We start from the raw sequence: 25431 nt of genomic DNA on the forward strand, positions 1-25431 counted from the left end.
CGTCCCATTAGGACGCCTTGCTGGTCGTTGCCTGGGTGTGTGTAAATGTATTTCTGTGGCATCCTGCGTCGGCGTGTCTCTCGTACGGCTAACGACTGCGCTGTCTCTGCTTCGGCTTATGTCGGTGCGTCTGCGTGCGTGTGTGTAACTCTAGTAATGTTGACGTCGTGTATTTGCGTAACTCTGCTGCGGTCAACGTAGTAAGCCTGTGTAGCGCTGTTGCGGCCAGCGTCGTAGGTTAGCGTGACTCTGCCGTGGCAGCCTGCGTAGTGTGTTTGCGTAGCGTTGTTGCGGCCAGCGTCGTATGTTAGCGTAGTGTGGTTGCGTAGCGCTGTTGCGGCCAGCGTCGTAGGTTATCGTGACTCTGTTGTGGCCCGCGTCGTATGTTGGCGTTGTGCTGTTGCGGCCAACGTTGTATGTTAGCGTAGCATTGTTGCGGCCAGCATTGTATGTTGGCGTGACTCTGCTGTGGCCGACGTCGTATGCTTGCATACCGCTGCTGTGGCGGGGTCACCGTCGGCGCAGGCGGGCGGACGTCACCTGTTCGCGGGTGCGCGTCACTGTGGCAGAGCCGTTGCTTACGAAGTCTCAAGCGGTGTTTGGTGGTATAACCGACACATTCACCACTTGAGGCCATGACTCACTCCTATGAAACGATCTCTCCGGATGGTATAACTCCTGTACTGCTGTGCCGCTCCTTTTATAGCTGTTGTGTTTGGTGTTGCTAGCTCAAATGGTTGCGTTGCCATGGTTACCGTGTTGCTAGTAAATGTTGCCAACGCTCGTTGTGTTGCTGAGATTTGTCAGTTTGTTGTGTTGCTATTAAGTGTTGTGATTGCTCGTTGTGTTGCTGAGACTTGTTAGTTTGTTGTGTTGCTATTAAGTGTTGTGATTGCTAGTAGTGTTGCTGAGACTTGTTGGTTTGTCTTTGTGCTAGGGCCTTTTGTGACTGGCTGTTGTGTTAAGGCTGTGTTGAATATTTTGTGGGGTCGTTTTGTGTGGGCTAAATTAATGGTGTTTTATTTGGTCCTCACACTCCCCCCCCCCCCCCCCCCCCCCCCCCTCCGCACTCTGGAGAGTCGGCCCTCGGTATCCAGTAATCGTATGCGCGCCTTACTTTTCACTATGGTGACCTCGTACTTTACTGTTTGGAACCGTATTTGGGAGTAGGCTTTGGCTTCGGAGTGCGTCCCGTACTTCCCTTGCTATCTCCGGAAATAGGTCCAGCATTGGTCCATCTGCGTCTTGGACCTCGATCGTTACTACTTGATGGCTTTCTGTTGTCGGTTGTGGCTTCGTTTCGGTGTGTCCGTTGTTGGCGTCGGTGCCTGTAGTGTATGAGGGTGTAATGATACGTGCGACGTCAGCGGATGTGTGTGCGCGTGTAGTTGCGCGCCTGTTGCTGACGTTGCCGCCAGTAGCGGTTGATGGTGTAATGATGCGTGCGACGTCAGCGTACGTGTGTGCGCGTGTAGTTGCGCGCATGTTGCTGACGTTGCCGCCAGTAGCGGTTGATGGTGAAATAGTGCGTGCGACGTCAAGCGTATGTGTTTGCGGGTGTAGTTCCACGCGTGTTTATGACGTCGCCGCCAGTATCTCCATCGAGCTATACTACCTTCGGACGCTTTGCTTCTTCCTCCTCCTGGCGCATACGCTTGACGCTATTGGTCAGTTTGGCGTTATATATCTCGATGGTAAAGTGTTGATTATAGAAAATAATTCGTAGCGATAGAATGACCGATGCTTGCTTATCCTCCCGTCCTTGATATAGTGTTTTTTGAATTTATTTTAATTTCACCCAATGGTCTCTGCTGCATGATATGCCTTTAACTCCGCGATGTTGACCATTTTCTCCTTTCCTCCGTTGGGTTTTCGTATTTTAAGTATCACTGGAGACACATATCCTAGGATTTGGTAGGTTCCGCCATATATGGGAGCCAAATTTGCCGCGAAATTTTTCCCGGCCTTGGAGAGATGGTGTTCCTTTGCGAGCACTAGTTCGCCGACTACGGATGTCCATTTTCTCCGTCGTAGATTATAATGCCGTGCATGGTCTGCCGCCGCTCCTTCCATGATCTGCCTCACTATTCTGAATGCCTCTTGCATTCTGTCGGATTTTTCTTCTGCCGTTGTGAGGGCTGTGCCCATCCCCAGATTGACTTCGTCAAACAATGCCCCCGGTAGTCGCGGCTCCCGTCCTTGTACGAGGAAAGCTGGACTATATCCTGTGGACGCGGTCACACTGGTGTTGATGGCCAGCTCGATCTCTGGGAGAAAGTCGTCCCATCTGTTGTGCTGTGATCTGGTGAGTTGCGCTATGATCCTCTTGACTATTCTGTTCGCCCGTTTCGTTGGGTTTTCTTGCGGTGGGCAGGGCGCCGTGAATTGTTGTCGTATCCCCATTTCTCTGAGGTAATGCTGCCACATTGTGCTGGTGAACTGAACGCCGTTGTCCGATATCAGTATCTTGGGGGAACCAAACATTGCGAGGATGCGTTCTCTGAACGCGCGGCGAAGGCCCTCTCATGGGGACCAATTCCATCCATTTGATGAAGCGGTCGAAAAATACTAATAGCTTCGTGTTCTCCTGTATGGATCGTGGGAGTGGTCCGACGAAATCGACGCATACTGTGGCGAATGGTTCTTGGGCCAGTTGTGTGAGCATCTGTCCAGCTGGATTTTTCCGTGTTTCCTTGTATTTCTGGCAATACTCGCACTGTCGTATATATCGACTGATGTCCCGAAACATGCCGGGCCAGTAATACCGGTTGGCAATCCGCGCTACCGTCCGTCGGATGCCCATGTGTCCAGCGCTTGGGATGTCGTGGTTTTCTTCTAGTACTCCTTGTCGCAGTGGTATGGGTACACAAAATTTGCAAGGGACCGCTTCTTCATCGTGTGACCGGCAGGGAATATGGCGGTACAGTTGTCCATCTTGTATTATATAGTCGTCGTATTTTTCCGGGTTGCTGCGTACTTCGCCGACGCGCTTGTGCCACCACTTGCGTTGTGGCTCTGTTGTCGTTGCCAGTCGTAGGGTCTCCAGTGGCTTTCGTGATAGTGCGTCCGATACCAGGTTCAGCTTCCCTTTCCTGTACTCGATTTCGAAAGTGTGTTGCTGAAATGCCAAGGCCCATCGTGCTATACGGCCTAAGGGGCTTTCGATGGAATTTAGCCACTTTAGAGACATATGGTCCGTGCTTAAATTGAATCGGTATCGTTCCACGTAGGGCCTCATCTTGCGTATTCCCCAGACAATCGCGAGGCATTCCTTCTCGGTGGGCGAGTAGTTGGTTTCCGCCTTGTTGAGTTTCCTGCTGGCGTAGGCGATCATGCGTTCTCCCCCCTCCAAGTCCTGTGTCAATACAGCTCCCAGCCCGAAATTGCTTGCGTCCGTTTGTAAGGTGAAGATCTTGGTGAAGTCCGGGCGGGGAAGTATCGGTGCTTCCGTGAGCTTTTGCTTTAAGGCCACGAAGGCCTCCTATTGTTCGGCCCCCCACTTCCAGTGTTTGCCCTTTTTCAGCAGGGTTGTGAGTTGTAACGACATCCTTGGATCATAAGCACTGGCTCGAATGAATGACAGCATGTATCTGTGACGTGTGATGTGTCTAAGTTCGTGTGTTGGCCGCAATGTTGCAATGACTGTCGCAACAGCACAATGGCAACATTGTGTAGGGAGTAGACGGCGTAGCAACATTGCTGATGACGTAGCAACATTGCAGCCAAGACACGAACTAAATATCTATATCTGTGTAGGTGTTAGTTGGTGTAAGCGTTTAAGTGTATGAATGTAGCAGTGTGAGCGGTCAAGGCACGAATGCTATGTATCTATGTGTTTGTGTTGTGTTGTTGAGTGTGTTAATGTTAGTTTGTATAAGCGTTTATGTGCGAACATGTGAGTGTATGATTGCGTGGACGCATAAATTAAAATACGGGAAAGCCGAGAAGAAAGTTGAACATGTATAGGTGAAAGTTGTCCATTTCTGGATAACGTTATTTACAACGGCGGTGGCTATAAAAGGGCAACAAGTTAGGCAACGGGTAAGCGTTTTCTTGTAACAGTGCCCAGTGCAAGTGAAGTTCCAAGTAGTAATACCTTTTCAAAGGTTTAAAAGTTTTTAGTTCGCGTTATTTAAAAGCGTCAGAAAAGTCCGCGAAAAGTTTTTAGTGCGCGTTATTTAAAAGCGTCAGAAAAGTTTGCGAAAAGTTTTTAGTTCTGAGTTGCGAGGCCTACCTACACCCTAGTCCGGCGGTTTCCATTGGGATCCTGCCATTAAAATTTATAATACCAGGTAAGTGTAACCTTTCCGTGTCTTAACTCCCTCTCCCAACCTACCTGGCATGCCCACTGGGAAGTTGGCTTCTACAGTAAAACCCGCTTAAGTACCCCGAGCAAAATGTTCAGAATTTTGGGGTACTTAAGCGGGTTGGGCACTTAAAAGAACCCGCTTAAGTACCTTCATTCGGGTACTTAAGGGAACATATGAAAAATGAGTTGTAGTTACATATATGAATACATATTCCTGAAAAATTTATATATTTCAAAACAAGAAATTTATATAAAATAACGCAAAAACAAAGAAAACCTTTATTTAAAAAGTAAAAAAAAAATATCACATACATAGTAGGAATTCAATCCTTCTAATTCATTTTTACATATGTACATATGTATGTACTATTATTAGGAGCATATGTAGGTACTGTGTATCATTCCACAAGCATTTGCAAGCTTAGGACGTGAAAAGATCTGTAATTTTTTTTTGGTGTTGGCTTCCAAATTTACACATAAACAGTTTTTCTTCAAGCGATTCAAATTCATCAAGATCGAGATTTTCACTTTCCATATAATCTTTAATAATTGAAAGCGCTTCCAAAGCTTTAGCTAAAGTAGGCGCAATATTATTGGACTCGTCTTCTGAATTTTCTGTAGCTGATGACTCATGAGATTTTTCTTCTAAGACGGATGACAATATTTCCTCTTCCGTAAGTATTCCAAAACATTGGAGTTCTTCATCGCATCTAACATATTCTTCAAACTCTTCACTATCGATCGGCACATTTATTAATTCTTCAGTGGCCTCCGGGCAATTATTATTAAAAAGAAATCCACCCTATGTTATCAAATCAAAAAATTAAATAATGAATATTTCAACAGAGGATATAAAACATACCTTATGAAAACAGTTTTCTATATTTTCCTTTTTAACTAGACACCATGCCCGCTTTGCAAAGTATAAAGCATCCAACATCGAAATAGATTTCACAAAATCTTGGTTTGTTAAGCCTTTTTCGATAGAAAGCAACTGTTTTCGTACAAGTATTTGTCTGAAATGAACTTTGAAGGCATGAATTATTCCTTGATCTAGTGGCTGCAAGATAGATGTGGTATTTGATGGAAGAAATTCAATTTTTTCCACTAATAAGTCAACCACTTTATGGCACGGTGCATTATCAACAAAAAGCAGAACTTTTCTTTGTTGCTTAATCATATCGCGATCAAACTCTTTTAAAATATGTCTCCAAAGCGAGCTAACCATCCAAGCCTTACCCTGGGAGTAATATGGTAAGGGAATACTTTTTCTTTAAAGCAGCGGGGATTTTTACATTTTCCAATAGCATATATTTTTGTTTCACTTCCATCAGCATTGCATAAAAATAATAGGGCAAGGCGCAATTTTTGGCTCTTTCCTCCTTTCACAGCAGCGCCCTTTCTAGCTTAAGTGCCGCCTGGTAGTGCCTTATAAAACAATCCGCTCTCATCCGCATTAAAAACGTTGCGGGCTTCATAGTCTTAATAAATTTTGCAATGTATGTTGTCTGTATTCATGTGCCACTGTAGTGTCGGCGTCCGCCGCCTCTCCAGTTATTTTTGTAAATTTAATGCCCTCGCCTTTTCCAGCGCCACAGCCAGCCATTGGTAGGACAAAAATCAACGTGCATCTTATCAGCGAATTCTCTAGCTTTTTTGAGGAGTTGAACATCTGTAATCACAACATTTACAGCTCTCATTTGGTCGAACCATTTGGAAAGAGCCTCTTCAACTTCTTTGTTGGGACTTTTGCGCAAACGTTTGCGTTTCCAGCAATTAGTGTCCGCTGATTCCTCCACTTTCTTGCGATTTCTCAAAATCCGATTTATGGTTGAAATGTCGCACTTGAAATGTTGCGCAATCTAATTTTTAGATTTTTCATTACTCTCAACTAAATCAAGTATTTGTATTTTTTGTTTAATTGTTAAACTTGTAATTTTTCGCCCTTTGCCAGGCATTTTTCTACATATGTATTTTAACTTTGACAACTAGCGATTCTCGATAAATTAGTGGTGTAAATCAAATCAAATATCGATTTTATAGAGCTACCATTGAGCTTCAAAATATGTAAGTACCAAGTAGGTACTTAAGAGGGGAAAATTATATGAGAAATTGATATTAGTGCACGAAAAATTTAGTCACTTAAGCGGGTTGGGTAATAAAGCGGGGAGTTACTTAAGAGGGGGATTTTCTTCCCACTTCTTACAAAAAGCAGAGTCCCCAAAAATTTTGGTTACTTAAGCGGGTTAGGCACTTAAGCGGGTGAGTACTTAAGCGGGTTTTACTGTATATAGCCAAGTTTCCAAGCAAGCCAAAAGTAAACTTGCATGCATGGCTCCACACCCCATACATGTATGCATATATGTATGCAGGTGAGGAAATAAAGCAGGCAAACAAGTATGCATACATCTATAAAGTAACTTGTATATCATGAATAATTTTTTTTATATGTATAACTAAAAAAATTTTTTGTTTTGTCTTTTTGGTGATAGATCATTTTTAATTTGCGGAAATGGCACACTGGGAACCGGCATCGGGAAAAAGGTGGCTAAAACTCGGAATCGTTGGCGGCAAAAAGGCCCAAATTGGTGGCGGTCAACACACAACAACAACTACTACAGATCCCACACTGGCAATACACTTTTCCACACAAATGATACACGCAAATTCACAACAGGGTGATTTTTGACACACGCGCAACGACACAAACACCACGCCAAGTCCAAGGCAAGTCTGGCAAGGGTTACAACAACTACAACCGCATCTGGGCTGGCAACGCTAAGGTAGTACCAACAGCACCAACATATTTTTGCTCCACAAACGCAAATAACTAACTCGGATCGGCGGAACGAGGCCAACAGCAATAAAGATAATAACATTTTATTGGAGGCGCAATGCCAACAACAATCACTACACATTTTTCTTCTGGCGGCCACATATTTCATATCGGCGATATATCGCCACAACAAAAACAATCACAACAACACCATCTGCAACAAGAAAATAAGGGACACCACTTCCCACTTGCGGCAACAACTGCATCAACGTTTTTTCTACGATTTTTTGTGACGGCGAGATCAGTCATTTAAGGCCAGCAACAACCATTACAAACTTTAATATAGGCGACACACAACCTATACAACCACTCCAACACTTCCACAAAATCGGCGCTAGGCCAACAAAAACAACCACAAGATCACCACTGTCTCAGCCACCGGACTTCACAACAACAACTCTGAATCCTTGACAGCCGTACAACAATTGGAGGCAATACCGGGAGGAGTAACATAATCCCCGAGATTCACGTTTATTTTTGTAACATTTTTTTTATCGTGCAATTATTGTTACACTCTTTTTTTTGCACATACATTATTATTGTTTCCTTTTCTTTTGCACACACGGATACTGGGATGGCGAATTAAAATTCAGATAGATGGGTATAGGTAATCATATGAAACATAAATTTAGCGAGGGGAGTCCGTGTTCTAAGAAATTTGATATTTATTTGAATGTGGCGCGTTTGTAGGAGTTTTGCCGACTGCTCTAAAAGGGGTATAACCAAATACATTTTTTTTCTTTTATTAGCCTTTTTTTTATTTTCTCGTAAATTTTTCCTTCTTTTCCATTGGAAAGAATTCTTACACATTACTTGCCGTTTGCCTGTTTTCCTTTCCTATTTTTTATTGCAACTTTTCTTTTTTTTTCACCATACTCCCACCCACACATTCGTACATGAACAAATGTGGTTCATTTCAATTTGCCTTAATTTAAATAATATTAATTTTAGCTTGACTCTTACAATTTTTTTTTGGTTTGCCTTGGGATTTTCCGGGGCTTCCGACACACCCTCATTTCGGTAGAAAAAAAAACAAAGAACTCATCCACGTATCCGCCTAGGGGCGTACATACCAGCTGGCATTTTGTCTTGTCGCCGACACTTTGTTAAACTAACTAACTCAATGTCCAAGACCACAAGCGAGTTATCTGGCTGAGTATTGAGTAAAAAAGTAGTGTGCCGGATAAATGTATGTGCATTGAGCATATATGCTTTGAGTGTTTTTCTCTTTACAGCTCGCGGACTCAACTTCATGCAGGCGCCTCCAACGAAGTGAGTAACACGGTGAGTGGCAATATTGTACATTTGGAGAAGTAGATATGCACGTATGAATGTATGTATGTACATATATTTCCAGTCAATTCCTAGTCTTGCAAAATTAGAAGAGGAATTGGTGATGATGAAAGAAATCAGAATAATATATGTGCATGCATGAAAACGTCACAAACATACATTTGCACCTACATACTTTTTCTATTACTTTGATGACCTACTTCTGCTTTGTAGACAATTTATTTCGGATTTGTTTTGATTATTGAGATAGGTCAGGGAATAGGGTTCCACCTTTTTCGCGTTTTATGTTTTTTTTTTTTGCTTTGGGTTTCCGACCTTACGAGCATTTGAATATCTGCACATCTAGGATTTTGAATTGACCCCTAGTAGCAGCTGTATATTAGGGTGGGTCAGAAACCAAGTGGGATTTGTACTTTTAAGCAATTAAGGGATTTCATATCTGCTTCTATATCTAATTTATAATTGGAATTTAACTTGAACTACTTCTAGTTATAAGTTAACTTAGACTAAGTTTTTGGATTCTTTGTAAATTTTTTTATTTAAACCAATCGATAGTAAGGATAGGGCATTAGTATTAGGGAGAATTACTGAAAAATTAAACCTAGGCTGTTTAAATTTTCTTGGAGTCATAGTTTATCTATACATTTTTCTTTTCGTTATCTGTACTGATTGTCTTAAATATAGCTGAGTAGAGGTTCGGAAATATCTGAATTGTTAATAAATTATAAGGAATGTATGGATGAAAACATAGGTTTTTCAATAATACAGGGGTAAAGTTTTAGGTTTGGTTTGGTGTTGGTGCTGCGCTTGCACGTGGCAAGGTTAGGTGAAGGTGAGTAATAGGGAAAAATGTCTTATTGACGGACGGGCAGACTTATATCAAGTTTGGGGGCGCTGTAAGGAAATAGGAGTCAGCACAGCGCCCATGGTTCAGCGCAAGTTGTGCTGAAGAGGGAGGGTAGACTCCACCTGACAGGACAGGCCTTCACCTTTTCCTCCCCTTATGCTTTCCCCTCTATAACGTTGTTCCTCACGTCTATTTCTATCTGTTTCAGCTTTTCTTTCCAGCACATATGCCGGTATGACCGCTTCTTGTTTATGAGGCTGCGGGTGAGTTCGGTGGTGCAATACCCCGCCCAAGACGACGAGCTAGCCTGGGCCCGCAAGCATACCTGCTTGCCGCCGCTCCTCACAACCCAAACAGTCAGCCACGTAACAATGGCGCCCAACGATTTTTCAAGTTCCGTTTTATTTCTTATTTAGCCCTTTTAGTTTCCAAAATTTTCTTTCAGTTTTTAGCCTTTCTGTTCTTAGCGAAAATAGCCCGTGCATTTTTTATGTAATTTTTTCAGTTAGTTAATTATCTCGTATTTTAAATTTCAATTTTCTCTCATTCTTTTGAGCACTTAATTCTTATTTGCTACTTTTGATTTTCTTAACTTTTGTTTAATCCTTCTCATCCTTCCAAACCCGATCCCTATTTCCGTCTTCCGACTTAGAACAGGGACCGTCGTGATGGCAACGTCGTTTTGGTTCGCCTGACCGATAAGTGTCATCATGACCAGATGATAGGGATTAGCTGAGTGTCCATGTCAGGGTTCCTTTTTTGAACTTCAACAGCTCGACAAAGTGGTAACTGGTATGACACTTAGCTAGCGACGGACTTAGGTAGGAGATCGTGGCGAGCTGTTTAAGCTACCTTACCGGGAGTCCAGCACTGTCGGTAAGTAAGGTTTACAGTCGCCGCCACGATATTTAGGAGTAGGAGGTGTGGCATCCACGCTTAGGAATAAGTTCTTGAACGTGAAGTGCCACACTTCCCCGGACGGCACGATTGACCAGACATCAAATAAATAGAGATGGACTAACATCCTTCGCTGAACCTTCGCCAAGGCAGCACCACGGACACCTATACAAATACATTAAATTTCATTTGTCAACTTTTTATCTCAAATTCAAAGTTTAATATTTTTGAAGTTTCGAGGTTATAAACAATTGTTATTTTTTTATGTTACTGATTATTTTCTTATTAGGATTGTTTCCAAACATTTTTTTTTTTGAAACTGTGTTTTAAAATTTTTGGGTTTGGGTAATCCACTACAAATACAACCACTAACAAAGTGCCTGAATACTATCAAACTTTGTTATTTTTATTTAATTTTAATATTTTGATAGTTGTTCGGGTTCAAAGAATAATTAGCGTAGTACTTTTGGGTTTTTTTTTATTTCGGGATTCTGGAGCATTTTCCCTGTTAGGCCCTCCCTCGTAACATAATTTTCTTAGTTATTTTCCTTCGTTTACTACCACCCACATATGCTTGTGATCACTAATACACACAGGCATGTGTGAGTGGTAGTACGCATGTATCTTAAATTTTTACCACTGTGAGCCCGCGGTATAGCAACTTTGTTGCCGGAAAACCCAACGAAGGAGCTGTATCGCGGGTTCATCGGCTCATGTCGCAAAGAGGCTCGTCCTCTTTGAATCCAGCAGCCAGCAAAAGTACACGTAACCTCACGTTCACGTAAGTGCAAATTTTCAAAATTATTATTACATATATACCATTTTCCACAACATTTGTTAAACCATTTCTTAACACTTGTTGTATTTATATAAATAAAAGCACACTGTGAATTCCTTTTTTATTAACACGAAACCTTTTGGTGTTCTTATTTTCTTCCTCTTTTTTCTCGCCTTAATCAATCTCTAACAAATACGTGGGTACGCGCCGTTGCCACCACGCAACACGAAACCTTTTGGTGTTCTTATTTTCTTCCTCTTTTTTCTCGCCTTAATTAATCTCTAACAAATACGTGGGTACGCGCCGTTGCCACCACGCATTTGTACATGGTCCTTACCACGCCGGTAAAGAGAACCAGTCTCATAATTACAGTCCACTCCACTCCCTAGGCCATTAATCAGAAGCACCATTCAAATTTCGTGATAATCAAGGAAGCAGATCCACCAAACACGTATTTGTTCAACGCAATACATACGGATATTACACGGAAGATAATATTAAACATCCTTTACATTCGTGATAATATTTTATTTATTTATTTATTTATTTATTTATTTATTTATTATTTAAATTCGACGACAAATTATGGTCGACTGCATAATATAAAAGATATATAAATATACAACCCAAAAGATAAAATTTAAGATATATCGAGATTTCAACAATGTTATATTACAAACAAAGAAATATTAATGAACATTACTCTTTAATTTCAGAATATAATAATAATAAGAAATATGAGCAGAAATAAGATCTTATGCCGAAATCTTATAATGGCGGAATGCATCAGATTCCGCTCAGCATGATTTCGGAATGCAGTGGATTCCAATCTTCCTGTTGGAATGCAACAAGATTCCAATCAGCATGTCATGGGAATCCGGCAGTGCTAAGAGTAGTGTAATGAGGATACGCCATCACAAGGCATAAAAAAGTAATGGTCGACTGCATAATATAAAAGATATATAAATATACAACTCAAAAGGTAAAATTTAAGATATATCGAGATTTCAACAATGTTATATTACAAACAAAGAAATATTAATGAACATTACTCTTTAATTTCAGAATATAATAATAATAAGAAATATGAGCAGAAATAAGATCTTATGCCGAAATCTTATACTGGCGGAATGCATCAGATTCCGCTCAGCATGATTTCGGAATGCAGTGTATTCCAATCTTCCTGTTTCCAGATTCCAATCAACACAGTACTGTCTTGTTCCTTCTTAATGATACATGTTGATAAATGTTCCTCCATCCTTAAGCGAGATAGTTCCTGTTTTTTGGAAGGAATAAAATGCCGGCAAATTAAATTAGCTTGTATCTCTTAAATTAGATAGGCAAGTATTGCATTACGTATAGTGGCAAAAGTACATTCAAGACTGATACAGCTATACAAGTCATTGTAGTGCGCGCACCAGATAAGAAGAGGATTATTTTTAGCAAAGTTTCGTCGACAAAGGGGTAAATAGAAAGGAACGTAGTGTCTGGATACTCTAAGGGAACCGCAAAAAACAAGCGGCTGAGGAGGTCCGCAGAATCAATTTCTCCAATAATGAGCTTATGGATGAACAATATCCCAGTAATATTCTCCGATTTTCCAGAGTGGGTAAGTTAATAAGAAGAAGTCTACTTCTGTATGGAGGAAGGTGGAGACTTGAGTGCCAATTAAGGACGCGCAATGCAAATATCAAAAATTGCTTTTGAACTGACTCAAGACGCTTTATATGCTTTTGATATAATCGTCAGCGTTTGCACACAACAAACTTTTGGCAACACCAACATCAACAACACCGAAAAAAAAATCAGATTCTATTACTCCGGATTGACGTATTAATTAAAAGGTACGTGGTTTATTCCGTGCGACGTAGTGCTTTTTTTTTGTTGTTAATAAATATTTCAAAATAAATTATAAATTGGTTCTTTCCCATCAAAAAAGTGCAAGTGAGTGTTAAGTGAAAAATTTATATTTCGTGCAAAAATAGAGAAAAAAAACGCTTAACGCAGTTACTTAAACTTTGTGCATCAGGCCTTGTGACTATGTGGAATAATCCCCCACCCGCGGTAAGATTTTCCGGGCACAGCTCAAGGTAGCACAACACTGCTCTAAAAAGTTTACATAACCTAAGCACCGCTTAGCGCCACTTTTTTACTTTCACCTTTGCAGGATTTATCTGAAAAAATTCATTTAATCCACAGCACAAAATTTTGATTTATTAAGGTTACTTAAACAAAAAATTTAATTTATTATTTATTCATTGTCATCACATTGCAAAGATACCGGGCATTATCCCGATTTCGATAATGTATCCATTTTACACGAGGAGAAAAATTACGGCAAAAGATATACTTTAGAAATGCTGCACATTACGAACACCCCTAATAACACGAAAATGAATTATAAAATAGACACTGATCAGCTGGCGCGCGTTTACCGCGACTTAGTTTTAAGGCAACAACACTGTTCTAGTTAGAATAGCAGCTCAATACAACAAATGCAGTGGGATGAGCAATATATATGTACATATGTACATTTGTATGTTAATGCAAATGACTGTGTCTTTTTGTTCGTCATTCTATGTATTGTTGTTTTTGCAGATTTTTGTTTATACTTACTGTGTTTTAAATTGTTTATATTTTCATATTTATTTGACTTCTACGCTTTCTGTTTTCGTACATCTTGTTAGTCGGTAAAACATATTCAATTTTGTAAGTGGTATTATGTTTAGGGTTTGAAAATTATTTACATGTTAACTAATTGTTGTTTTTGTCCACAGTTCCTAAGGATGATCTCAGAATGAGATCGAAATATCGACCAAATAAAATTGAAATATAAACATTTAAACTGTGTTTCAATTTTTTAAACTGCCTCGAGCTCATCAAAATTTATTAAATTATAATATTTGAAGGCAAATAAAAATATTTTTAAAATATTTAAAAAAAAATTTAATTGTGATTTGCGCGCACATTCAATCAAACAAATTTTTCCACATAAAAATCACTTGCGCTTATTTACACGGGCAATACGATCGCATTTGATCTTGGTGCTATAATACAAAGTGCACTTAGTTTACACACATATATAGTTGTTGTTGTTTGGGTGACCAATAGGCTTATTTCTCAAAAAATTTTTTTTTTTTTTAAAAAGCAAAAAATTGAAGAATTTATTATCTCCACTTGCGGCAATACAAATATCAGTTTAGACTGATCTCTTTTTTTTGGTGAGATATAAAAGATCACTGGACAAGATCAAAGTTGGCTATTTAAAGTCCATTACGTGTGATTCGTTTTTTCTTTCACTAACACCATTTTTCACTAGCCATTACTCATTGGCTTAGACAATTCAGTAGCAAATCTGCATTAGCACATTCCTTAATATTTACGTGGGTGCGCGCCGTTGCCACCACGAAATTGTACTTACCCCACTTAGCACATAAGCCTCTATACAGTCCTTTTTTCACGTTAGCCATAACTTATCGGCTTACACAATCAATTGGTAAATTTGTGCATACATACGTATACACCAAATCTTTTCACTAATCACATTATCACTTCCAAGTACGGCCCTTTGGCAACATTTTCACTCACTACACTCTGCAAAGGCAATTTCTTCTTAGTTTTTTATAAATTTATCGGTTTTCATTTTTACACACAATGGAGACCTATACACGCCAAGCAGATGCAGTGACGGAGTATGAAAATGACTTCAACGACATGTCACCTTCACAACACAGTAAACTCTCCCTTATATACCAAAGGGATGAGTTAAAAACTCTGTGGGAAGCTACGAAGGTGACATACGAAAAGCTCGTAAGTTCATCAGAGCTTGAGTCAAAGGACCTATCAGCTATCAAAAATAAGCATAAAATGTGCTATTTTAGCTTCCTAAAGTGTCAGGCGGCAATAGCTGAGCTTTTGGAAGAATTTGAAAAGAAAGAGAAAAAGGTAGGAGTCTCATCAGATAATATGGAATATAATGTGCGCCTGCCAGCGTGTGATACGGATATTTTCAAGAAAACAAAGAAACGATCATTACCACTTATAAAGCAATTATTTCCAATTTGGCAATTTTAGCCGATTTTAAAACCATATATTTATTTTTTTTACTATGATAACTGTACACTTTCACATTCATGCTCTAGTTCTTCGATTCGCTATACAGCGAAAACTCTGAAAATTCTATCGGTGAAGAGGCCTTTAGAAAAACTTGAATAGATCACACTGTCTAATATTATTTTACCCATAATGATCCGATACATACACTTCGATAAATAACTAATTTAAAGTGTGCACTTTCTTTTGAGATCATTCCCTATATATTTCGTAAGATCGCTTGTTTGGAAAATATACAACGCAATGCTTCTTACGAAAAATCTAGATTTGATAAAAAAAGCTAAAATTGTTAAACATAACGTGGGCGACTACGGTTGACTTAAAAATTAATAAAGACATCGAACTTAGTTGGACCCTAATTTCAGAGATCCTTTTTAGAGAAAAGTAAATAAAAGTTCACGTAAATATTTGAGAAAACTATCAGAAGGAAAAGTACACACAGATTTGGACAAATGTGATGCAGTTAGCCACAGTGTTAAAATTGAAGACATTGAAATTTTATGCAAGCACAAGTGCAAACATATTGTTTGATAAAGGCGTGTTTGGCATTTAAAGATGTGGCGGGGTTCTCCGTGTAGTGGTCCTATGAATTGAGGGGATGTGTGGAATAACGGTATAACTCAAAAATCAACCTTTAGAGAAAAGTGAAAAAAAACTTAACAATACAGGTAAAAATAAATTTATAATAATCCTACTTTGTAAGATTTTAAGTAGATAGTATGATTCTTTGATCAAAAAAAGTAATACATTTTATATATACATAATAATATTATAAAATGGATACTTTCTTTTTTTCATTCTACCGTTATTCCATAGGTCGAATATAAAATATTTTTATTGAGATACTTTATTAAACAAAATAGTAGATACATTAATAACCATTGTTAAATACATTATATTCTATTTTTTAGAAATGCTTATAACTATTTATTATTTTTTTTTGTTATTTTTAGCAATCTTTTTTTTTACTACTTTTATCATTTTTAACCTGTTTTTATTTTTAACAATGGAGTTCTCTGTCTACTTAGTCGTTTTTGAAACCACTTCAATTCTTTTATTTTTCAGTTCTTTCTGGTCTATCACATTTAATATATTTTCATACCATTTCGATGCTTCACTACTGCAAAATTTTATTAGAGAGTTATACAGTTTTTCCATAAATGAAGCTAATATCTTTGTTTAAATATCACTATTATTTTCTAAGATTAATATGGTATGTGTATGTAATCGTGGTCTTTTTATTTAGTTGATTTACGGAAAAACGGTGTAACTTGACTTATACAATTATTCCACACATCCCCTCAATTGTGTTTTCGCACTCGGTAACAAAGCAAAGCAATGGTTTCGCCTTTTATACTGTGACTACAAATGGGCCCAGATAATAACACTTACATGGATTATATTAATAAAAAAAAATTTAATTGAATAATAATGCACAAAAAAATTATTAGATCTGTCGGGATGGCCAAGTCGGTACATTCAAGGATCTATTTTACATATTTGGTAAAGTATCAATAAGTTGAATTTGTAATACAATAGCAGTGAAAGGAACATATCAACTTTCCTTTTTTACTGTGTTTTTGTTTTGCTAGAAGAATTGCAAGGTAGAATAGCAATGTTCCTTAGAAATGGGTCAAAGTGAATTTTATGATAAAAATCAGTTGTTGAAGTTGCCAAAAATAGACGATAAAAATCATGATTGAAATATTTGAAATCAGTTAACATATCGGCGGCAATATTGACCGCCGTGGTGTGGTGGTAGTGCGCTCCGCCTATCACAGAAACATCAGCAATTTGGAAACATGTTTTTTCAAAAAAAAAAAAAGTATTTTCTAAGCGTTGTCGCCCGGCGGCACATACTTGACAAACATTCAAAGTATATTTCAGCCGTAAAATATTTTTATACACAGCTGAGCAGGGCTCACAGAGTATATTAACTTTGTTCGCATAACGGTAATCCGCAACGGCATAAACTAATCGAGATAGATATAGAATTCTATATATCAAAATGGTCTGGGTGAAAAACAAATTTATTTAGCCATGTCCGTCCGTCCGTCCGTCTGTAAATACGATAACAGTAAATTTTGAGGTATCTTGATGAAATTTGGTACGTAGGTTTCTGGGCGCTCATCTCATATCGCTGTTTAAAATGAACGAAATCGGACTGCAACCACGCCCACTTTTTCGATATCGAAAATTTCGAAAAACCGAAAAAGTGCGATAATTCATTACCAAAGACGGATAAAGCGATGAAACTTGGTAGGTGCGTTGACCTTATGACGGAAAATAGAAAATTAGAAAAATGGTGAACAATGGGCGTGGCACCGCCCACTTTTAAAAGAAGGTAATTTAAAAGTTTTGCAAGCTGTAATTTGGCAGTCGTTGAAGATATCATGATGAATTACGGTAGGCACGTTACTCCTACTACTATATGTATGCTAATAAAAATTAGCGAAATGGGATGACGAACGCGCCCACTTTTAAAAAAAAAATTTTTTTGAAGTAAAATTTTAACAAAAAATTTAATATCTTTACAGTATAAAAGTAAATTATGTCAACTTTCGACTCCAGTAATGATATGGTACAACAAAATACAAAGATAAAAGAAAATTTCAAAATGGGCGTAACTCCGCCCTTTTTCATTTAATTCGTCTAAATACTTTTAATGCCATAAGTCGAACAAAAAATTACCATTCCTAGTGAAATTTGGTAGGGACATAGATTCTATGACGATAACTGTTTTCTGTGAAAATGGGCGAAATCGGTTGAAACCAGGCCCAGTTTTTATACACAGTCGACCGTCTGTTCTTCCCCTCGGCCGTTAACACGATAACTTGCGCACAATACAATATATCTTAACTAAACTTAGCTCATTTACTTATATGAAGTCACTATATCTTGGTAGAAAAAAAGGCCGAAATCCGACTATGACCACGCCCACTTTTCCGATATCGAAAATTACGAAAAAAAAAATACGAAAAGGGCTACTCCCTTTTAAATCCCTCATTAATACTTTTAATTTGATACCCATATCGTACAAACATTTTCTAGAGTCACCCCTGGTCCACCCTTATTGCGATATCTCGAAAAGGCATGCACCTATAGAACTAAGGCCCACTACGTTTTAAATAATCATTAACACCTTTCATTTGATACACATGTCATACAAACACATTCCAGGGTTACCCTAAGTTCATTTTGCTAAATGGTGATTTTCCCTTAAAAGCTCTCAGCTGAGTATGTAATGTTCGGTTACACCCGAACTTAGCGTTCCTTACTTGTTTTGGTTGCAAATGTGCATATAACAAGTAAAGGTGTTTAAGTTCGGGTGTAACCGAACATTATATACTCAGCGTGAGGTTCAATGGTACATTTCATTTCAGATAAATTACTTTTCTACGTAACACGTGGCACCGCCCATTTAAAAAAAGTTTCTCCCCATTTTCTCTTACAATAAAATTTGATAAGTGAAATATCATTGATTCAAAACTATTTTTTGTTAAGTTATAGCTTATTATTCTAGTCTACGACCATTTTAAACTTGTTTTATATCTAAGTTGCCGTGGTTTTTAACCGATCCCGGCCATTTTTACTAGAAATATTTTCTGTTATAAGGAAAATATGTGTACAAAATTTCATTACGATATGTTAATTTTTCTTCGAGTTATGGCTCCCGAAACATAGAAAATTGCTTAGTCATAAAAGGGGCGGCGCCACACCCATTTTCAAAAATTTTAGTGTTTTTCAATTTAGTGTTATAAATCAAAGAAAGTAAAATTCTATTGACACAAAACTCTTTTTCGCTAAGATATAGCTTATTATTTTCGTCTACGACCCTTTCAAAAATCTTTTATATAAAAGTGGGCGTGGTCTGTAACCGATCTCGTCCATTTTGCCTAGAAATATTTCCTGCTATAGGGAAATTATGTGTACCCAATTTTATTACGATCCGTTAATTTTTCTTCGAGTTATGGCTCCCGAAACATAGAAAATTGCTTAGTCATAAAGGGGCGGCGCCACGCCCATTTTTTTTAAATTTGAAGTTTTTCCTCTTTACTGTTATAAATTCACTTGGGAAATGAAATACCATTGATATAAAGCTCTTTTTTGCAAAGATATAGCTTATTTTATTCGTCCACGACCCTTTTTAAAATCTTTTATATAAAAGTGAGCGTGTTCCTTAACCAATTTCGCAAATTTTTCTTCAAATCATTCCTTATAGTAAAGGCAACCTCTCTGCCGAATTTTGTTACGATAGGTTTAGCGATTTTTGATTTATGATTAATAATATTTGTAAACTTGATTTTATCATAAGTGGGCGGTGCCACTTTTATCAAGAGTCTCATTATCAGTCCACATGTCAAATTTAACATTCTAGGTGTATTATTTACTAAATTAGCAGATTTTTTGTGTTTTCCAAAATTTTATATATATAAAAATTGGGCGAGGTTATCATCCGATTTCACTCCTTTTCAATACCAATCTATTCTAGGTCCATATAAGCTAGTGTACCATATTTGGTGAAGATATCTCAATATTTACTCAAGTTATCGTGCTAACGGACGGACGGACGGACGGACGGACATGGCTCATGCAAATTTTTTTCCGATACTGATAATTTTGCTATATCTGAGTATAAAACGAGTAAGGACGAGACTATCTTCTGCTATGCCGAAGACTTCATACCTTTCATGAATGGGGCTGAACAATAATCTTATCCCGTTCGTAATCTCCGAATAATCGGATGTATAAGATAAGAAATACCTAGTGAACAGATCTACATACCTAAACGATTTTTAAGATAAATATAAAATAAACAAGTAAGGAAGGTTAAGTTCGGGTGTAACCGAACATTACATACTCAGTTGAGAGCTATGGTGACAACATAAGGGAAAATAACCATGTAGGAAAATGAACCGAGGGAAACCCTGGAATGTGTTTGTATGACATGTGTATCAAATGAAAGTCATTAAAGAGTATTTTATGAGGGAGTGCGCCATAGTTCTATAGGTGGACGCCATTTAGGGATATAGCCATAAAGGTGGATCAGGGTTGACTCTAGAATGCGTTTGTACGATATGGGTATCAAATGAAAGGTATTAATGAGTATTTTAAAATGGCGTGGACCTAAGTTCTATAGATGGACGCCTTTTCGAGATATCGCCGTAAAGATGGACCAGGGGTGACTCTAGAATGCGTTTGCACAATATGGGCATCAAACGAAAGGTGTTAATGAGTATTTTAAAAGGGAGTGGGCCGTAGTTCTATAGGTGGACGCCGTTTCGAGATATCGCCATAAAGGTGGACCAGGGGTGACCCTAGAATTTGTTTGTACAATATGGGTATCAAAGGAAAGGTGTTAATGAGTATTTTAAAAGGGAGTGGGCCTTAGTTCTATAGGTGGATGCCGTTTCGAAATATCGCCATAAAAGTGGACCAGGAGTGACTCTAGAATGTGTTTGTACGATATGGGTATCAAAGGAAAGGTGTTAATGAGTATTTTAAAAGGGAGTGGGCCTTAGTTCTATAGGTGGATGCCGTTTCGAAATATCGCCATAAAAGTGGACCAGGAGTGACTCTAGAATGTGTTTGTACGATATGGATATCAAATTAAAGGTATTAATGAGGATTTTAAAAGGGAGTGGTGGTTGTTGTATAGGTGGTCGCCTTTTCGAAATATCGCCATAAAGGTGGACCAGGGGTGACTCTAGAATGCGTTTGTACGGTATGGATATCAAATTAAAGGTATTAATGAGTATTTTAAAAGGGAGTAATCCTTAGTTCCATAGGTGGACGCCGTTTCGAGATATCGCCATAAAGGTGGACCAGGGGTGACCCTAGAATTTGTTTGTACAATATGGGTATCAAAAGAAAGGTGTTAATGAGTATTTTAAAAGGGAGTAATCCTTAGTTCCATAGGTGGACGCCGTTTCGAGATATCGCCATAAAGGTGGACCAGGGGTGACCCTAGAATTTGTTTGTACAATATGGGTATCAAAAGAAAGGTGTTAATGAGTATTTTAAAAGGGTGTGGGGCTTAGTTCTATAGGTGGACACCTTTTCGGAATATCGCCACAAAGGTGGACCAGGGGTGACTCTAGAATGTGTTTGTACGATATGGGTATCAAATTAAAGGTATTAATGAGGGTTTTTAAAGGGAGTGGTGGTTGTTGTATAGGTGGTCGCATTTTCGAGATATCGCCATAAAGGTGGACCAGGGGTGACCCTAGAATTTGTTTGTACAATATGGGCATCAAAAGAAAGGTGATAATGAGTATTTTAAAAGGGAGTATTCCTTAGTTCCATAGGTGGACGCCGTTTCGAGATATCGCCATAAAGGTGGAGCAGGGGTGACCCTAGAATTTGTTTGTACAATATGGGTATCAAAAGAAAGGTGTTAATGAGTATTTTAAAAGGGTGTAGGGCATAGTTCTATAGGTGGACGCCTTTTCGAGATATCACCATAAAGGTGGACCAGGGGTGACTCTAGAATGAGTTTGTACGATATGGGTATCAAATAAAGGTATTAATGAGAGTTTTAAAAGGGAGTGGTGGTAGTTGTATATGTGAAGGCGTTTTCCAGATATCGACCAAAATGTGGACTAGGGTGACCCAGAACATTATCGGTTGGATACCGCTAATTTATTTATATATGTAATACCTGGCAAGATTTTAAGGGTGTTTTATTTCGCCCTGCAGAACTTTTTCATTTTCTTCTACTTAATATGGTAGGTGTCACAACCATTTTATAAAGTTTTTTCTAAAGTTATATTTCGCGTCAATAAAACAATCCAATTACCTTACCATGTTTCATCCCTTTTTTCGTATTTGGTATAGAATTATGGCATTTTTTTCATTTTTCGCAATTTTCGATATCGAAAAAGTGGGCGTGGTCATAGTCCGATATCGTTCATTTTTCATACCAAGGTAAAGTGGGTTCAGATAAGTACGTTAACTGAGTTTAGTAAAGATATATCGATTTTTGCTCAAGTTATCGTGTTAACGGTCATGCGGAAGGACAGACGGACGACTGTGTATAAAAACTGGGCGTGGCATCAACCGATTTCGCCCATTTTCACAGAAAACAGTTAAAGCCATAAAATCTATGCCCCTACCAAATTTCAAAAGGATTGGTTAATTTTTGTTCGATTTATGGCATTAAAAGTATCCTAGACAAATTAAATGAAAAAGGGCGGAGCCACGCCCATTTTTAAATTTTCTTTTATTTTTGTATTTTGTTGCACCATATCATTACTGGAGTTGAATCTTGACATAATTTACTTATATACTGTAAAGATATTAAATTTTTTGTTAAAATTTTACTTTAAAAAAATTTTTTTTTTAAAAGTGGGCGTGGTCCTTCTCCGATTTTGCTAATTTTTATTAAGCGTACATACAGTAATAAGGGTAACGTTCCTGCCAAATTACATCATGATATCTTCAACGACTGCCAAATTACAGCTTGCAAAAGTTTTAAATTACCTTCTTTAAAAAGTGGGCGGTGCCACGCCCATTGTCCAAAATTTTACTAATTTTATATTTTGCGTCATAAGTTCAACTCATCTGCCAAGTTTCGTCGCTTTATCTGTCTTTTGTAATGAATTATCGCACTTTTTCGATTTTTCGAAATTTTCGATATCGAAAAAGTGGGCGTGGTTATAGTCCGATATCGTTCATTTTAAATAGCGATCTGAGATGAGTGCTCAGGAACCTACATACCAAATTTCATTAAGATACCTCAAAATTTACTCAAGTTATCGTGTTAACGGACGGACGGACGGACGGACGGACGGACGGACGGACATGGCTCAATCAAATCTTTTTTTTGATCCTGATTATTTTGATATATGGAAGTCTATATCTATCTCGATTCCTTTATATATGTACAACCAACCGTTATCCAATCAAACTTAATATACTCTGTGAGCTCTGCTCAACTGAGTATAAAAATAGGTAGGTACTTTGTGTGAGGATGCAAAGTTTCAGGTTTTTTGTGGTCTGTGTGTAAAAACTATGACTACGAATCACGTATTTCAACAATATATGACGTAAACGTAACTATTTGATGTTATGTTTTGAATTTTGAAGCTTCTAGCCGTAAAAAAGGGGCAAAAAAATACAGTTTATATGGGGTATATAATATATGTACCACCGATCTCTATGATTTTTTCAGACAACAATATATGCTATATACGTAACATTAAGCTGTTAAAACGGGGCAGAAATTGCGCAAAGTTTCTTATCTGAACAATCCGTTGTATGAGATATATAATATATATACCACCGATCTCAATGATTTTTTCATACAACAATATGTAATATACACGTAAGCATTTGGTGAAATTTGAAGCTTCTAGCTGTTAAAATGGGGAAGAAATTGCGCAAAGTTTCTTATCTGAACAATCGGTTGTATGAGATATATACTATATATACCACCGATCTCAATGATTTTTTCAGACAACAATATATACTATACACATAAGCATATGGTGAAATTTTAAGCTTCTAGCTGTTAAAATGGGGAAGAAATTGCACAAAGTTTCTTATCTGAACAATCGGTTGTATGAGATTATATATACCACCGGTCTCTATGATTTTTTCAGACAACAATATATTCTATACACGTAAACATTTGGTGAAATTTGAACATATCTAAACGATTTTTAAGATAAATATAAAATAAAAAATAGGTAGGTCCTTTGTGTGAGGATGCAAAGCTTCACGTTTTTTGTGGTCTGCATGTAAAAACTACGACTACGAATCACGTATTTCAAAAATATATGAAGTAAACGTAACTATTTGATGAAACTTGATGAATTTTGAAGCTTCTATCCGTAAAAAAGGGGCAAAAATGACAGTTTGTATGAAGTATATAATATATATACCACCGATCTCAATGATTTTTTCAGACATCAATATATGCTATACACGTAAGCATTTGGTGAAATTTGAAGCTTCTAGCTGTTAAAATGGGGCCGAAATCGCAAAAAAAATATATATATACTATATATATACTATATATACCATCATATATATATTATATATATCACCGATCTCTATGATTTTTTGGCACAACAATATATACTATATACGTAAGCAATCGGTGAAATTTGAAGCTTATAGCTGTTAAAATGGGGTAGAAATTGCGAAAAGTTTCTTATCTGAAAAATCGGTTGTATGAGATATATACTATATATACAACCGATCTCTGTGATTTTTTTCAGACAACAATATATGCCCTATACGTAAGCGCTCGGTGAAATTTGAAGCTTCTAGCTGTTAAAATGGGGCTAAAATTGCGAAAATATATATATACTATATATACATATATACTATATATACCACCATATACATATATACTATATATACCACCGATCTGAATGATTTTTTCAGACAACAATATATGCTATATACGTAAGGATTCGTTGAAATTTGAAGCCTCTAGCTCTTAAAATAGGGCAGTAATTACGAAAAGTTTCTTATCTGAACAATCGGTTGTGGGGGATATATACTATATATACGACCGATCTCATCAATTTTTTCAAGCAACAATATATGCAATATACGAAAGTATATGGTGAAGTTTGAAGCTTCAATCTGTTAAATTGAGTAAGATATTACAAAAATCCTCTTTTTCTGAGAAATCGGTTGTATGGAGGATATATGCTATAGTGGTCCGATCCGGCCGGTTCCTACAAATGTCTAATCGGACACCCAAATACACCTGCTCGCTAAATTTTATCAAGATATCTCAAAAATTTAGGGACTAGTTTGCATACAAACAGAGAGACGGACAGACAGACAGACGGACATGGCTAAATCAACTCAGCTCTTCATTCTGATTATTTCGGTATACTTAATGGTGGGTCTATCTATTTTCCTTTAAGGACTTACAATTTTGGGTTTCGTGACGAAATTAATATACCATTTCATTTTCATGAAAGGTATAAAAAGAGCGGGTAATATATCATGTAATGTTTTGATACAAAATTACATATATTAATATTTTTTAAAGTAAATATTCAAATATATTCCTACTTGACATGTATGCATCTGCTTGTTTTTCTCTCAAAAATTTTTAATCTTTTGAAAAGCTTAAAAAAAGGTAATAGTCTAGAACAGGGGTCGACTGCCACTACGCGTCCAAAAATATCGAACAGAGATAAAATTTTTTTTCCGCCTTAGGATTATTGTTTTAGAGGTCAATACGCGTCTTTTGACTCTTCTCTCGATATTTTTGGACGCGTATTAGCAGGCCACTCCTGTTCTAGAATTTTACCGGAGACAATGTAGGTTCAAATATGAGATTTAACAAATATCCACAGTTAAAGCTGGAAATGGAGACATACATATGTAGT

General features: G+C 37.7%; 1 protein-coding gene across 1 annotated transcript in view; it reads right to left on the reverse strand.

The window, feature by feature from the left end:
- Window positions 1-25431, reverse strand: part of LOC137234818 (uncharacterized) — a 1233955-nt gene that overhangs the window by 1207903 nt on the left and 621 nt on the right. The window lies entirely within an intron of this gene.

This window comes from Eurosta solidaginis, chromosome X, assembly GCF_040869045.1.
Source record: "Eurosta solidaginis isolate ZX-2024a chromosome X, ASM4086904v1, whole genome shotgun sequence".
In the NCBI taxonomy this organism is placed as follows: domain Eukaryota; kingdom Metazoa; phylum Arthropoda; class Insecta; order Diptera; family Tephritidae; genus Eurosta; species Eurosta solidaginis.